Here is a 17,486-nt window from a genome sequence, read left to right as displayed (position 1 = left end):
ACAAATACTTTCAGACAAGACTTCCTGACAATTAAATCTTACACGATGTTCACACATTTCTCTTCTTCAGATACTCTTTTCTTCAATCTGTAGCAGAAAATACTGTTCACTCTTATCTCCCATTGGAACAACAACTTTCCATCATTTAGTGAATGCTTCGGAGCAATAAAAGTGTTCACCACCTGGCATTATTTCCATAAACAAATAAATTATTTCTGCTTACTCAAACTAAGTTTAACATAGCAAAATTAATAGCAAAATTAGTTCTTTTTAAAGAAAGCTACAGCAGATAGCCTTTGTATTTCTCAGTTATTAGTATTATCCACATAACCACATCCATATTTATCATAAACTAACTATCGCTATGTTACAAGAACATAGGTACTTGTCATTCAGCTAATCGGAAACGTTAGTTATTGAATCTACATAATCAAAACAGTGGGAGGAATGGCTGGCAAATTATGCTTTTAAATTTCTCTTGAATTGTCTCATATCATTCTTTTCTTCCTTTTTGGAAATGACACTGTTCCACCAGTGAACCAGCTACTACATACACTCATATATTTTGTCTCTGGTGGTTTCTTTCTGTCATAGGAGACTTCGTTGATACTGGCTAAGGGACTGCCAGCACCATTATTAAATGGATATGTGTACAACTGAACAACATGCACAAGAGACAGTTTTTTAAATTATTTCGGTTCTCCAATGTAATTAAAAGAAAATGAAATAGACAAATGTTTATTGATTAACATATTTTCATTCTCATATCATTTGTTTTATTTTTTATTTTCTGATCCTAATTTTGAACTTTATGATTTTTTAACCGTTACAGGTCTTCCCCCTCCTCTGATTCTTGTCAAGCTACTTTTGAAGCAACTCCGATAATTCTTTCACATTTGTGCACAGGTATTTTTATTCTGAAACCAAAACTGACAGATCTAAGTTGAGATGACTATAAAGAAGAAAAAAAAACACAGTCATGGTGTCACACTTCCGGTTACTTCCCCTCTCCCTCCCAGATCACATATGGCTGCTAGAGATGATTGCACACACCAAATTATATATGAAATAGTTACTGTTCCTGAAATATTTAGGATGAGATACTACAACAGCGTCCAGTTTGATGTATGCCATGGGCACATTTCTACCCAGGATTTCAAAAAAGTAATGATAACTTATTGTAAATGTTGGGATCTTAATTTTCTTATATAGTCGACATAATTAATAATCACCACATCATAGAAATAAATGCCCAAGAACTGCAAAAGTGGATGCACAAATAGTGTTCAATAATTCAGGAAGGGTATTTTCTGTATAACACCCACTGCTACTGCATTGAATTCATTCTAAGAAGTAAATGCAACAGCAAGCTAGCCAGTAAAGCCTCTCAGAATTTTCAGTCAAATCAATCTCCATGATGTCTGTGTTGTCACAGTTGGCTGGAGAGAGTGAAAAGAACAACTGTTACACAAAGAAGGCCGCCTCTTTCAGTTGCTTCTATATTTTACATCTACTTACAATTCACCATTTAACTTACAGCTATATTTGATGGAATACTATGGTCTAGAAATGTTGCATCTCCATCCAAATGACCGTGGCGTCCTTCTGTTAACGGCATTATCAAATCGTGTACCGAGCGAGGTGGCGCAGTGGTAGCATCCTGGACTTGCATTTGGGAGGACAACGGTTCAAACCCACGTCCGGCCATCTTGATTTACGTTTTCTGTCATTTCCCTAAATCGCTTCAGGCATATGCCGGGATGGTTCCTGTGAAAGGACACGGCCGACTTCCTTCCCTAATCCGATGGAACCGATGACCTCGCTGTTTGGTCCCCTCCTCCAAATCAACCAACCGAGCATCAAAACGTGTATTTCATTCTACTTAATTTGGAACTTACGTTTCACAATGGTGCGCCACCATTCTGTTAAATATTTTACACTAATATTTTCATTGAATGAGACTAAAATTTTGAACTCATTTACAATATCTACCAGCACCAAAGTATTCTCAAGCGAAAAGTTTTGCGATCTGGAACTTTATCACTCATGCTTGATACGCAATTTCTGCGGACCACCGAGTAAATATAAAATGAAGTACGCGAAAATACCCGAGTCGTCTTCAGTTGCTGCAACTTAATTGCACATGAACACCAACCGAGGAATAAAATGGCGACGTATAACTTGCACTCAAGTTAATGCATGGTTAGCCTATTCCTCGTTTAGTTAGCTCTGGATTTACCCCGAGATTGTACACCGTCTCTTAAGCTCAGTAGCCTCAGAAGCAACACAGCGCTGAGCGGCAGCTGGGCTCAACTAGTCCGAAAGTGCCGCTTCTTGAGCTTCTTCCTCCCGCCGCTAGATGGCACAATGTAAGGCAACAAGTGGCGGCAACTACCGGCGCATCGTGTTATCAGCCAGCCAGATTACGCTTGAGTTCACGCAGAACCGAAACCTGTGTTAGTGCGAAATCTCGGCAGCTGCTCACGAGGGCCAGAACACCCGCACTTCCACATTCCAAGACTAAATCCTACTACTGAGAGTGAGTACCTCTATCCAATTGTAATCTCTGCTCTGTGGTGAAACGGACAGATCCGTCAGCAAGCGTTTCCGCGAAATTATCTTTACAAATTCTTCGCGCGCACCTTTTAGTGTCAGAAACAACATTCGGAAGTAATGGATAAAAGACACCTGTTAATTTCCATTGCTTTTTCTCTCTTTACTACTCATTTTTCTTGTTGTAAGAAATTCGTGACTGTGCGATGTAATCACAGTGCAGTTTGTGGTAGCTTCCTAAACAATCGCTAGATGTGTGCGAATGCTCTCGTGGCCGTTGCAGACAGGTACTGTTGCATGCTTGTGTGATATCTGATGCCCTTGGATGGAATTTTGAATGACGTTAATTGACAGATAAGGTGCCAAGTACAGTTTAACCTTCGTTGTCAATATTTTCAAACAATGCATATATGTGTGGTGTTCTTTGACGTAGAGTTAAATAACAATAGTGTGTGCAGCTCACAAAGCTTTCGACTTAACGCGCACATACAAGAATAAAAAGTCATTTTTTCTGCCTAATTAGGTTGCTTCAATTAGAGATCTTGTTATTACCGTTCTGATCAGGGAAGCACCTTGTGGCTATTCGAAGAACATGGAAAATTTACTCAATCGCTATCACCGAAGCTTGTTTACTGCACTGATTTCGTCTATTAAGTCCTTGGCTGGGATATTACGGGTATTCGCAAAGGATAGTCGTAGCCCAGAACGGACTATCAGAACTATTTCCGTGTTGTTTACATTTCTGATAACTCTGTCATCCCTTTAAATACATACCGTCGTGAATTATGTGGTTAAAAACTTACTGTGTAAGTACTGCAGACTATATTGAATGCTTGACATGGGAAGTATTTGCGATTGAATGACACATTCTTAATCATTCTACATAATTGTGCACACTATTCTGCACCTGCTATTTTCAATAGACTTATAAGAGAAAAGAAATACGTAGCTGAATAAATGTCAGATACAAATATTGTTTCAAAGAATTTCTTGCGCCACATCCCGTTTATTTTGCACTTGACTTGCTTCCAGTAGTTTGTACTCGTTTGCGCGCTTCTTATAACAATTTTGTGGACCGAGTTTCTAGTGGTCGCGTCAGGACGGCGTACGAGTAGTAGTTGCACTAAAAGCTGAGAAATATTCAGAAAGGTCCTACAAATACGTTGGACTGAAAATTTTGTCGTGAGTAACAAACTGTGGAAAACATGTCTCACGAGGCACTGCAGAAGACAAATAAAAAATCCGAATGGATATGTAACTCATGTCGATGGGTCAACCACAAAATACCGGCGAAATAGATAACCAGAAAAAGCTGTAGGGAAGCAGGAGACTGGCGAGTCGTCATAGCTGGCCTTGGTGGTCTCCCACCGCTTGCTGTTGTGATGCTCCACAGCGCAGCACACCTCTCTCGATCACGGTCCTATGTTTATCCTGAGAAACTGACAGAGATCTGAGGGCGTGAGTTGTCTATTTGAGGTGCGCGCCTTCTTGTCAGCGTTCCCTCAATCTTAGCGAACCCTAGGAGTCGGAGTCTAGACCAGAGAGTCGCCTCCCACCAGAAAAAATGATTTAATCCTTAATTGAGAGATTCATACCTCATAAATTGGTAAGAGATGGAACTGATCCCCCATGGTACACAAAACAGGTCCGAACGCTGTTGCAGAGGCAACGGAAAAAGCATGCGAAGTTCAGAAGAACGCGAAATCCCAAAGATTGGTTGCGAAAACACACTTGACCTCTTAGCCACAAACAATCCAGAGCTAATAGAGAGCATCACGACTGATACAGGTCGTTGTAGCTAGGCTCAATACCGTTTCTTCCAAATCCACCAGAAACAAACGCAAAATAATTTTATTTAAGAAAGCGGATAAAGTGTCACTAGAAGCCTTCCTAAGAGACAATCTCCATTCCTTCCGAACTGACTATGCAAATGTAGACGAGATGTGGCTCAAATTCAAAGATATAGTAGCAACAGCAATTGAGAGATTCATACCTCATAAATTGGTAAGAGATGGAACTGATCCCCCATGGTACAGAAAACAGGTCAGAACGCTGTTGCAGAGGCAACGGAAAAAGCATGCGAAGTTCAGAAGAACGCGAAATCCCGAAGATTGGCTAAAATTTACAGACGCGCGAAATTTGGCACGGACTTCAATGCGAGATGCCTTTAATAGGTTCCACAACGAAACATTGTCTCGAAATTTGGTAGAAAATCCGAAGAAATTCTGGTCGTATGTAAAGTACACAAGCGGCAAGACGCAGTCAATACCTTCGCTGCGCAGTACCGATGGTACTGTTACCGACGACTGTGCCGCTAAAGCGGAGTTATTGAACGCAGTTTTCCGAAATTCCTTCACCAGGGAAGACGAATGGAATATACCAGAATTTGAAACACGAACAGCTGCTAGCATGAGTTTCTTAGAAGTAGATACCTTAGGGGTTGCGAAGCAACTCAAATCGCTTGATACGGGCAAGTCTTCAGGTCCAGATTGTATACCGATTAGGTTCCTTTCAGATTACGCTGAGACAATAGCTCCCTACTTAGCACTCATATACAACCGCTCGCTCACCGATAGATCTGTACCTACAGATTGGAAAATTGCGCAGGTCGCACCAGTGTTTAAGAAGGGTAGTAGGAGTAATCCATCGAACTATAGACCTGTATCATTGACGTCGGTTTACAGTAGGGTTTTGGAGCATATACTGTATTCAAACCCTCGAAGGGAACGATCTATTGATACGTAATAAGCATGGTTTCAGAAAACATCGTTCTTGTGCAACGCAGCTAGCTCTTTATTCGCACGAAGTAATGGCCGCTATCGAGAAGGGATCTCAAGTTGGTTCCGTATTTCTAGATTTCCGGAAAGCTTTTGACACCGTTCCTCACAAGCGACTTCTAATCAAGCTGCGGGCCTATGGGGTATCGTCTCAGTTGTGTGACTGGATTCGTGATTTCCTGTCAGGAAGGTCGCAGTTCGTAGTAATAGACGACAAATCGAGTAAAACTGAAGTGACATCAGGTGTTCCCCAGGGAAGCGTCCCGGGACCTCTACTGTTCCTGATCTATATAAATGACCTGGGTGACAATCGGAGCAGTTCTTAGGTTGTTCGCAGATGATGCTGTAATTTACCGTCTAATAAGGTCATCCGAAGACCAGTATCAGTTGCAAAGCGATTTAGAAAAGATTGCTGTATGGTGTGGCAGGTGGCAGTTGACGCTAAATAACGAAAAGTGTGAGGTGATCCACATGAGTTCCAAAAGAAATCCGTTGGAATTCGATTACTCGATAAATAGTACAATTCTCAGGGCTGTCAATTCAACTAAGTACCTGGGTGTTAAAATTACGAACAACTTCAGTTGAAAAGACCATATAGATAATATTGTGGGGAAGGCGAGCCAAAGGTTGCGTTTCATTGGCAGGACACTTAGAAGATGCAACAAGTCCACTAAAGAGACAGCTTACACTACACTCGTTCGTCCTCTGTTAGAATATTGCTGCGCGGTGTGGGATCCTTACCAGGTGGGATTAACGGAGGACATCGAAAGAGTGCAAAAAAAGGGCAGCTCGTTTTGTATTATCACGTAGTAGGGGAGAGAGTGTGGTAGATATGATACGCGAGTTGGGATGGAAGTCATTAAAGCAAAGACGTTTTTCGTCGCGGCGAGATCTATTTACGAAATTTCAGTCTCCAACTTTCTCTTCCGAATGCGAAAATATTTTGTTGAGCCCAACCTACATAGGTAGGAATGATCATCAAAATAAAATAAGAGAAATCAGAGCTCGAACAGAAAGGTTTAGGTGTTCGTTTTCCCCGCGCGCTGTTCGGGAGTGGAATGGTAGGGAGATAGTATGATTGTGGTTCGATGAACCCTCTGCCAAGCATTTAAACGTGAATTGCAGAGTAATCAAGTAGATGTAGATCATACGATTTTGTAATGTAAGTGGAATCATGGTGTCAGGCTCCAGTAGTTTACTACTGATTTAGGCTATATAATATTGTCTTATTGTTTATTGGCCTCAAATAGCTACATGTGTTTTAAAACGTATGACAGCGAAATGAAACAAGAAATATTAATAATCAAGAAGTACAAAAAACGCAAGCTATTTCCCGAAAAAGTGGACATTACTACTTTCCTCAAAAATCTAGAAATAGAACTTTTACTCATTAATCCTATGTTATGCCAGACTTCGTTAAACGACCAGGAATCAGAAACAGGATCCCTGGAAAATTCCAAGAATAAATTGACATTTTGATGTTAACTTTAAATTTTTTTAGAGGTCACAGTGCAGGCATTATCTAAGTACCAGGTATTGGTGTCTGTCAAACACACAATTTTTAACCAATATTTCACCGGTTTTCTTGGCAGGTATATGCGAAATCTACATCGACCACAGAAAGGCAAAAGCAATTCGTCAATGGATACAGCACAGTCTGCAGAGTAACACTTCTAACATTTCACGATAAATTTATAAAAAATGTTCGACACTGCGGCAGTCGCATCTTCTTTTGCCTGTAATGTCCTGTCAACTTGATTCTGAAGTTAAAGGGCTGTCGATATGAACAAAAACTTTTCATTGCAGCACGGTGAAAAATAACAAGTCCGGTTGCAACCATCGACAAAAGATTGTCTATGGATTCACTGCCACATTTGGAGACTGCAGCCAATACAAGTAAGCCCATACAAGTTTTCAGATTCAGGCCATCAACATCATGACCGAAAGATATGTTCTTTTGAGAGTACTCTCATTTTACCGATGTTATTCTTCGATAACTGTAGAACGCACATAAAATGTCATGAGTAAAATGTTTGTACAGTATCTGGATTCCTATCCAAGGCATTACGCGTAAGTTGCAAATCAGGAATCTGCAATACTATGTATGTTACGTTGTCTTGTTCCGACGTTAGTTGGTGGTTGTGCTTTTCTCCAATTGAAGCTGTTTCCCCTACCAGAAAAGTAGGAATCACAGTGATATGACTATCTTTTACTGAGATCATCTTCATCCGTGTTATGTCGTCCTTTCCATCACCACTATCATCCAATTCCTGTTTTGAAAACGTGTCATCACTTTATATCTCGTAATCACTGTCCTCCAAAATTTCATTAACCATTTCTTCCAGGTGTATTTCTTTTACTCTCAGAATTCGTTGAGAATATCCACTCTACTCAGGCTGAAGTGGACCTGGGAGAGGCAAATGCGCCTATTACGAGACGCGGTTAATAATAACCAAAATAGATTGCACCAGAATAATCGCAATAGATTCGAAATCTTGTTAAACACGTCTAGCGAATAATAATGACGCAACTATTATCATAGGTCCGCGAGACGTCAGGGCGACTTTACTGTGAGTTTACTGCAGGTTAAATAGTGCGGTCGGCACCCCACGTTCACAACAAGTCACCGCTCCAACAGGAAACTACACGTAGGGAAAAAGCGAAGCGACTCCGGAAAGGGACACAAACTGTCCACGCGAAAATTAGACAGCCATCTATAAAATTTGTTCGGCAGTGGTAACTTCTCTACAAATTCTCCGCAGACCAGCAAAATGTACTCATTGTCTTGCAGAATGAGGACGTAACACCAGCGTACTAGCACTTGGGGCTTCAGGATCCATCGTGTATCTTCAAATGGTTCAAATGGCTCTGAGCACTATAGGACTTAACATCTGAAGTCATCCCTAGAATTTAGAACTACTCAAACCTAACCAACCTAAGGACATCACACACATCCAGTCTCGCGGTTCAGGACTGAAGCGCCTAGAACCACTCCAACAGCGGCCGGTCGTGTACCTTCCATCCCTGATTGCTTAAAGAATTAAACTCCCGTGTACAAAAAGCTTCAAATGTCAGATTATTCTGCAAATGAATTAAACTTAGTCTTAAACATCTGGGCCAGCCGGCGTGGCCGAGCGGTTCTAGACGGTTCAGTCTGGAACCGCGCGACCGCTACGATCGCAGGTTCGAATCCTGCCTCGGGCATGTATGTGTGTGACGTCCTTAGGTTAGTTAGGTTTAAGTAGTTCTAAGTTCTAGGGGACTGATGACCTCAGCAGTTAAGTCCAATAGTGCTCAGAGCCATTTTCAGTCTAGATGGATGTAAACAGTTCAAATCAAATGGCTCTGAGCACTATGGGACTTAACTGCTGAGGTCATCATTCCCCAAAAACTTAGAACTACTTAAACCGAACTAACCTAAGGACATCACACACATTCATGCTCGAGGCAGGATTCGAACCTGCGACCGTAGCGGCCGCTTAGTTCCAGACTGTAGCGCCTAAAATCGCTCGTCCACCCCGGCCGGCTGTAAAAAGTAACATGACATGTAATCTAGAAATGAACACAAAGGTAACTACCGCAAAATAAATGTTTTAAAGAACTATTATTTTCTGTAGCCTATTAAAGAAACAACTTCGGAGGAGATTAGTTAAATGCTTCACACTGAGGTGACATGTCATCGGACAGTGATATGCACATATACAGATGGCGGTAACACAGCGTACATGCAGTTTAAAAGGACGGTGCATTGGTGGAGCTGTCATTTGTACTCAGGTGATTCATGTGAAAAGGAAGGTTTCCGACTTGGTCATGGCCGCACTACAAGCATTAACAGACTTTGAAAATGGAATGGTAGTTGCAGCTAGAAGCAAGGGACATTCCATCTTGGAAGTCTGGAAAATTCAATATTCCGAGATCAACAGTGTCAATAGTGTGCCTAGAATACTGAATTTTAGCCATTACTTCTCAGCATGGACAATGTACTGGCTAAAGGCCTTCACTTAACGACCGAAAGCAACGTCGTTTCCTTAGTGTTGTCAGTGCTAACAGACAAGCAATGCTGCGCGAAATAACGTACATAAATCAATGTGGGACGTACGCCGAACATATCCGTTAGGACAGTGCGTCGAAATTTGGCGGTAATGGAGTATGGGAGCCGACGGCCGACGCTAGCGACTTTGCTAAAAGCACGACATCGCCTGCAGCGCCTCTCGTTGGTTCGTGACCAAACTGGTTAGACCCTAGACGACTAAAAACTTTGTCTTGGTCAAATGAGTCCCAATTTCAGCTGGTAAGAGGTGATGGTTGGGTTAGTGTGACGCATCTAACAACCCTAACAATAAAGGTCAAAAATTAATTATGATTGTAGTGTTGCTCACGCTGCTAAATATTGCATTTTCGGGCAACAACAAAGTTATATAATGTGGCAGGTGTCATTAGAGCACAGTTATTAAAGCCATTTCTTGAAATAATGGATAAGCTAGGCACTCACCTTTTCGTGTTTCCCACGCTGATCTCGTTGTGAACTCATGGCTCAATCGTCGAAAGTCTAGGTAGTGATGATTCCAAGCTCGGATGCAAAGAGGCCTAACTGTTATTCTACGATAGTCAAAAGTTTTATAGATGTGTTTCATAAACCATTCTTGAAGATTAAACTTTTGCAAGTTAGGACAATGGTGATGTAAGAAAGTAATCAGCACTCCGAATTTAAGTTACACTTCTTTTTTATTACTTTTTTTGCAACATCACCTCACAATATAAAACATACTTGAAAATATCTTCCTTACTGTTAAAGTTCACATTTTATAAACTGACTACAATTTGCGTCTTTTCAACATGACGACCAAGACTTGACTCCCCAATAACCACTTACGCGCCCAAAATTCAGAGTTACAAGTACGTCCAAAAATCATAGTGACCAAAGAAAGAATACACATAAGAATAATATCATTGAAATATAAACATATCGATGTATCAAAGTACCTCTACATTAATGAAATCTAATCTGAATGTTGTCAGAGAAATATGTTAACTATTTTACAGAAACACAGTAGAATATTGCTGGTATCGAGAGGTTGAGGTGAGGTAACGTAATGGTTACGTAATTCAAGTACCATTACACGCTGAACCTACAAAGCCATGGACCCAAGTTGTCAACAAGGCACAGTGCAAGCTAGCGGTGGCTCCAAAATCGTCTGGACTGTGTTTAGGTCTATACTGAATGGACTGGATTTTCTAGTCCATTGAGACGATGGTCTACTAGAAATAGCTATGTTCGGCTACTTGGCGACCATTTACAGCCATTCATGGACTTCATGTTTCCAAACAATGGTGGAATTTTAATGGGTGTCAATGCGACGCGTCCCAAGGCCATAATTGTTCGCGATTGGATTGAAGATCATTCTGGACAATTCGAGTGAATGATTCGACCAACCACATAGCCCGACCTTCGAACATTTATGGAACATAATCAAGAGGTCAGTTCGTGCAGAAAATCCTGCAGCGACACTTCCTCTATTGTGGACGGTGATGGAGGTAGCATGTTCAAATGTGTGTGAAATCTTATGGGACTTAACTGCTAAGGTCATCAGTCCCTAAGCTTACACACTACTTAACCTAAATTATCCTAAGGACAAACACACACACCCATGCCTGAGGGAGGATTCGAACCTCCGCTGGGACCAGCCGCACAGTCCATGACTGCAGCGCCTTAAACCGCTCGGCTAATCCCGCGCGGCAGAGGTAGCATGGCTCTACATTTCTGCAGAGGGCTTCCAACGACATGAGACCACAGCACGTCACGTTCCTCTACTTCTTCGGGCAAAACGGTGTCTGACACGATATTAGGAGCTATCCTTTAATTTTTGTCACCTCGTTCTATATGGAGCGTTGCAGTGTATGGTACGGAAACATGCACACTAAATCCTCATCTCAAAACCCTCTAAACAGCTAGCCTCTCTCCGTTTTAGAGAAGAATGAATGGCGTGAAATAGACAGATAAAACATGGAGAGGCTGCATCATGGTGGATCCCCTAGAAGGAAGAGAAACAAAAGAAGAAACAGAAGATACCAGCTAACAGACGACATCAAGATAAATGTGTCAAAAGCAGCAATGAAATGGATGGTGGAAATCTGAGAGGACTGGAAGCTGTTGGACTTGCTGTGATGAACCTGCCGTATGGACAGAATAGATCATAATCATTGTCAATATGCCTGATTTACAAGGCATTATATTGCTATCCCTAATCGACCGCTGGACTGTTTTTTCTTCGTGTTTGCTGTCGAGTACAGCAGAACCCCTCTAATCCGTCATCTTCGGGACCAGGGCCATGGTCGGAACGAAAAAACGGTCGGATTATCCGAAAATCTAATACTTATTGCAAAAGAATATAAAAAGACATTTAGTACAAAAAACTTAAACGATTTAAGAACTAAAAGACGTCTACAGTAATATAAGATGTTTTTTTACACAGTGTTAAACAATGTGTTAACTAAAAAACGTCTACACACACTACAATATGTATTGGTTTTAAAAGGAAAAACAACAAATAAATTACAGCACTGTACTGTTCTTAATAACGTATAAACGATATATATTGTAAACTAAAAAATGTTTATAGTAATGTATATAAAAGTGAAATTTTTTACAAAGAAATAAACTACTGTATGTGTATAAACTAAGAAATGATTCTACTGTATGCATCGTTTTTACAGTAAAAACGAAAACAAATTACTTGGAAAAAAGTCAGTGATACATTTTTGTTTAGTAGATGTTATTCTAGATTTAGCTGCAATGTCCCTCCATATTTTTATCCACAAAAGTCCATTGGAGTTGAAGTTGGATTATGCTCGATGTATTGAAGGGCGATGTCAAAAGCGTTTTTTGCATCGTTCTGTGAATTCCGGGTGGGGGGTTCGTCTTCGCCGTCCGAGTCCTCATTCACAGTTCTCTGGCTAACAGCGGCAGCAATCTGGTCGTCATTGAGCTCTTCAAAAGTGTCAGTCTTTGTCACATTCGTTGATCCACTCTTAGACTTCATGGTAGGGACGTTCGGCTCCAGAGTTTGTAGATCTTTAAAAATTTCCAGTGCGTCGTTGTTTTGCTCATCTTCGGTATGCTCATTTTCAGTCATAACTTGTGGCCAAAGCTTACTCCACGATTTCCCCAGTGTCAGGTTTCAGTTCACCCTAAGCTGCAGCGATTGTGTAGATAGCATCTTTGATGTTCAGGGATTTCATTGCCTCAAATAAGTCATGAGCTCCTTCAGATTTTTCCAAGATTGAGCAGATATACTTTCTGCGATATTGCCTTTTTAACAATTCGATAACGCCCTGATCCATTGGTTGGATGAGTGAGGTCACATTAGCAGGCTGAAAAAGAGCTTTTATGTCCCCTTTCACCAAATCTTCCTCAGATGTGATGGTGCGTTATCCAACAGCACTAGGGCATGAACAGGCAGATTTTTTGCTTCAAGTCTTTTTCGAATGATGGCACAAACTCGTCGAAAAACCAGGATTTAAAAAGGTTGCAGTCCATCCAAGCAGATTTTTGACTGCGGTAATAAACCGCCAAGGAAGATAAGTTTATATTTTTGAGTGCCCTTGGCTTCTTAGATTTGCCAATGACGAACAAGGGGAGCTTGCGGGTACCATCTGCATTGCTACAAGGAATGACTGTTATTCTATCTTTTATAAGTTTCGTTCCTACCACGGATTCATTTGAAGCTGCGAGCGTTTTTGTTGGCAACATTTTGAAGTTCAGCCCTGTCTTGTCGATGTTATACACTTGGCAGGGTAACAGTTTATTTTCCTCTACAATTTCTTGAAAGTTAACTGAAAACTCCTTAGCAGCTGCGGCATCGTCAGATATTTTTCCGCCGGAAATAGAAACAAATCGGACATCATGACAAATTTTCCAACGATCAATCCAGCCTTCACTGGCAGCAAATTTACTTTCGGCTTCGTCTTTTGTGCAAAACTATCGCTTTTTCTTTGAGAATTGGCCCGGATATTGGAGTTTCTTTCCTTCTTTCTTGACAAAACCACATCCACAATGCGTTATCAAGCAGTTAAAGTTTAGGATTTTTTAATGTTTACCGATTCTTCTTCTTCAATCACAACTGTATAGCATTCAATGTCTTTCCGATTCTTCCTCCAATCCTTAATTGTCGTAACACCTACATTCAGTTCCTTTGCAATTTTTTGAGCGATTCTCCTTCGTTCACTCCTTGCAGCACTGCTAATTTTTCATTTAGTGAAAGAGTTACGCGTTTACGTTTGAATCCAGACATGTTGAAAAACAGACAACTGTACACACAATGAATCTACAGTAATAAGTACGGTAGAGAATACGGAATAAAGCAAACAACGACGTTTTTATAGTCCCAGCAAAGGATAAGACTGCACAGTAACGTACAGTATAACAATATGCCCAGCGATAGACACCGCAGCAATGGCCCGACAGGCGTCCAGTCAGTGACGAGTCGGCACAGGCTCGCGAGCCTCAGCATGGTCGGACTAACCAGAGTGACGGACCATCCAAGGTCGGATTAGAGGGGTTCAACTATACTGGGTGTACAAATGCGTGTATGAGTATATGACAGTCGGCAGTATGCTTCTTGTTGCAACGTCTTGTAACAGTGTCATAGTTTGTAATTTATGACTCCACTGCTGTACTGTCACCGTGTAGTGAAAGAAAATAATAAGTGACTGACGAAGATACTTGTTTAAGTCTTGTCTGTGACAAAAAATTGTCAGCAGGCAGAATTTACGTATTCTTGCACTACTCGCTATTACCTGCAGGAAAGACCTAACGCTCCATTTTCCCCCCACACGAATTTCGTTTACGTCGTCTGTACTGTCTTCCGTTTTGCATTACTGTAGTTCCTCGTGTCGTTAGTGCCGACAGTATCCATATTCATCGTTCACTTACAGACGTCTGGCATCAATGAACTATGTGGTGCTCCTTACGTGGATCCACAATCAGTTTCCTTCGTCAGCTTCTAAAATACATACCTACGAAAGTCAGAGTATTGAAATGCTGGGTAATCGCCATTCTCCCACCGTTCAGGAGCCACAAGGGTGGGAAAGTACGTCATTATGTGATACAATAAGCTGCTGTGAAGGTATCGCTGGACCAACGTCACCGTTTCCCGTACGTGAAATCGAATCACTATCTCTGGCTTGCGCAGGCAGCGCTATTCTTGATGTGGGACCCAAGCAGCCTTCAATATCCTACTTTATAGCATCAACACGGCAAGGAACTAATGTTTCAACTCAAAAACCTGTTTAAGAAAAATTAGAAGGCGCATGCTAATCTGTAGATACACTAGCAGAAATGTGAAGTGGCATGTGGTAAGTCATTATGCAGATCTGCTCAGTCGTCAGTCAACTGCGGTTACAAATGGAACTCTAGTGTCATAAAATGATGAACTCGTACTAAATTATTTACGATTGCGATTTCAGCTATTGCAACATTCTCAAGTAACAGCTGTAACGTAAGACCCTAAGTGACCACAGTTCCTACTTCACTGAGGTGCGTCAATGCAGATTCATTTCTCTTATGTCATTAAGTAGTTATATAGATCGCATGTTATGCAATACTTACCTTCCCTCCTCATTAGTAATGCGATAGTTTTCAAGAAATTGTAAGTTCATAGTTAGATAACGCGACAAATGACGAAAGGAGTTAGGTAAAAATATATATCTGACGCTACAGACATGACCTTAGCACCTAACACGTTCATAGAGCTTTAGTTGTAAAATGGTAGATAATGGTATTGCTGTAGGCTGTAACCTCCCCACCGAAAATTAAGTGTAGCAAAGTTAAATAAAAATGGAGCCACGAAGCAATATCGTCCCCACAGAAATATTTAAATAAAAAATAATAAATGGGAGCCAAGTGTAACCTTCCCGCAATGAAATCTGTTGATAATGACAATTAAATGTAAGAATCGTAATCTGACCCAAATGTGAGCTCCCCACAAAAAAATGGAAGTCAATTCAATGATAATGAAATCTCAGTGACAATGAAAACGCAAATTGACCGAAATGTCGATCTTTTGGCCCTGTGCAATAATCCGAATTCTTACCTCAGTAAAACTGCATGTCTAAATTCTGGTCTTATTCTTCGCCATAGCTTGGAGGAAATGCATCGCACATATTCTTTGAATTTAACTGAAACTTTTGTTTAAGGAAATGGAAAGGAAATTTTTTTTTTCAATTAAATAGCTCTTTTGTTAAAAATGCTTTGAAAACAAAATTATTATTGGGGTACTTCTTGAAAATTAATTACAATAAATATACATTACATTATCTGATGTGCGCAATGCAGCTTCATTACCTTGTTTAACAATATCTCATTCAGCATCTTGACCAGAGACCCATGTCGACGCCCGCGGACTGCGTCCCACTCGCGACTCTACCCGCAACTGTACAAGACTACTACTGCCGACAGACTACATGCAACTGCTCTCTCGCAACTGAATCATCTCGCACGCGCTACTCCTCTCTGGTCAGAGATTGTCATGGCTCGCCATCGCTGCATACGTGTTTCAAGGCACAGTGACACAAATGAGCGGAATATGACTAGTTCGACAGCATTTTTTACAGTAAGAAATATATTTCAATTCGTTGAGTGAATTCGTTCCGCAACACATGGTTTGACGTGTTTAGACAGTTTTAGCCAAATGCTACTTTTCTTTTTATACTGGGTGACCCAGGAGAGATGATCAGTAATCAGGGGTGTGACACAATGATCATCCGAAGCAAAAATGTGTAGTATATACAGCCTCAGAACTCATATATTAAAAGCTATGAGCACTTCTTCATCTTCGATACTGTGAAACAAATCTACTGGAAACTCTTTGATTTCCATGTTTTGGGAGGATGTGTGCGTCTTGTGTACTGAACCGGGGGCCTAAAACGACGGAGAGACTTCGTTCTGTCCTAGCTCTCAGTGGTTCACAACCCCACAACAGGCCACAGCAGTCCACCCACCCCACCGCCGCCGCACACCGAATCCAGGGTTCCCGGGAACGTCTCATACCAGACGGAGTGTAACCCCAAATGCTTTGCGTGGTAGAGTAATTATGGTGTACGCGTACGTGGAGAGAGTGTTTGCGCAGCAATCGCCGACATAGTGTAACTGAGGCGGAATAAGGGGAACCAGCCTGCATTCCCCGAGGCAGATAGAAAACCGCCTTCAAAACTATCCATAGGCTGGCCGGACCTCGACACTAATCGGCCGGGCGGATTCGTACCGGGGAGCGGCACGCCTTCCCGCTCGGCAAGCAGCGAGTTAGACCGCGCGGCTAGCCGGGCGGGCTTGGGAGGAGGTTGTGTTCCAAAAATGAACAGCATAGTGACAGAAGTGATAACACTTTCTGCAGGACCTGACCATCATTTTGCTGGACAATGCTCAAGCACGTACAGTGCAAGCTGTTAATGATGTGTTTGACTGATAGGGCTATACCACCTACTGCACTCCCCTCCCTTAAGCCCTCGTGAGTTAAACTCTATTTCCAAAGTGAAGGAAACACTTCACGGCATTCGCTTCAGAACTGCTAGAAATTTACTGGGCAATAGCCCGCGCCGCTCGAACTGTAACACAACTGGCACTGCTAAGAGTATCCTACGACTTCCACATCGCTGGCAACAGTTTATACACAATGCTGGTGACTACTTTGAAGGTCAGTAAAACTTTGAAACACGTATCTATTTTGTACGAGCTGTAAATAAATAGTTGCCACTATTAAAGATCCAACCCTCATATTTAAATACATTGTAAATCTATTATCTGTTATTTCAAATGGTGGGTTTTTTCTATAGCACACCTGTCAATAGCGTTTTTAGACAGACACGTATCTTTGGAACAGGCACTCTTTCACTCTCTCATTCGTCTAATTTTTTTCTGTAATATGGGTAATAATGGCTGAAGTTTATATTGTGTAGAAGCAAATTTTTCGTACAAAATTAGTTTTGAAATAAAATTGTTACGTAGGAATACATGATATACTGTCTTCGTCGGTCATTGTAAATCTTCTTGTGACATCTCTAATATTGTGTGTGAGAATGTAATATCAAATGTATGAAAACCCATGAGTAGAGAGCATATTACCTATCACATTACACTTACGTGATAGTGAGATTTAACAT

The 17,486-nt window shown here is 41.2% G+C and overlaps 1 protein-coding gene across 1 annotated transcript in view; it reads left to right on the top strand.

Moving 5' to 3' along the window:
• The first annotated feature begins 2,398 nt into the window (after positions 1–2,398).
• Positions 2,399–17,486, top strand: part of LOC124593794 — a 185,759-nt gene continuing 170,671 nt past the window's right edge. The window contains exon 1 of the mRNA XM_047132146.1: positions 2,399–2,539. The gene's annotated coding sequence lies outside the window, so the exon portion shown is untranslated. The remainder of the gene's footprint in view (positions 2,540–17,486) is intronic.

Source organism: Schistocerca americana, chromosome 1, assembly GCF_021461395.2.
Source record: "Schistocerca americana isolate TAMUIC-IGC-003095 chromosome 1, iqSchAmer2.1, whole genome shotgun sequence".
Classification (NCBI taxonomy): Eukaryota; Metazoa; Arthropoda; class Insecta; order Orthoptera; family Acrididae; genus Schistocerca; species Schistocerca americana.
The sequence above is the reverse complement of the archived record's forward strand: the minus strand, read 5'-3'. Positions and strand labels throughout refer to the sequence as shown.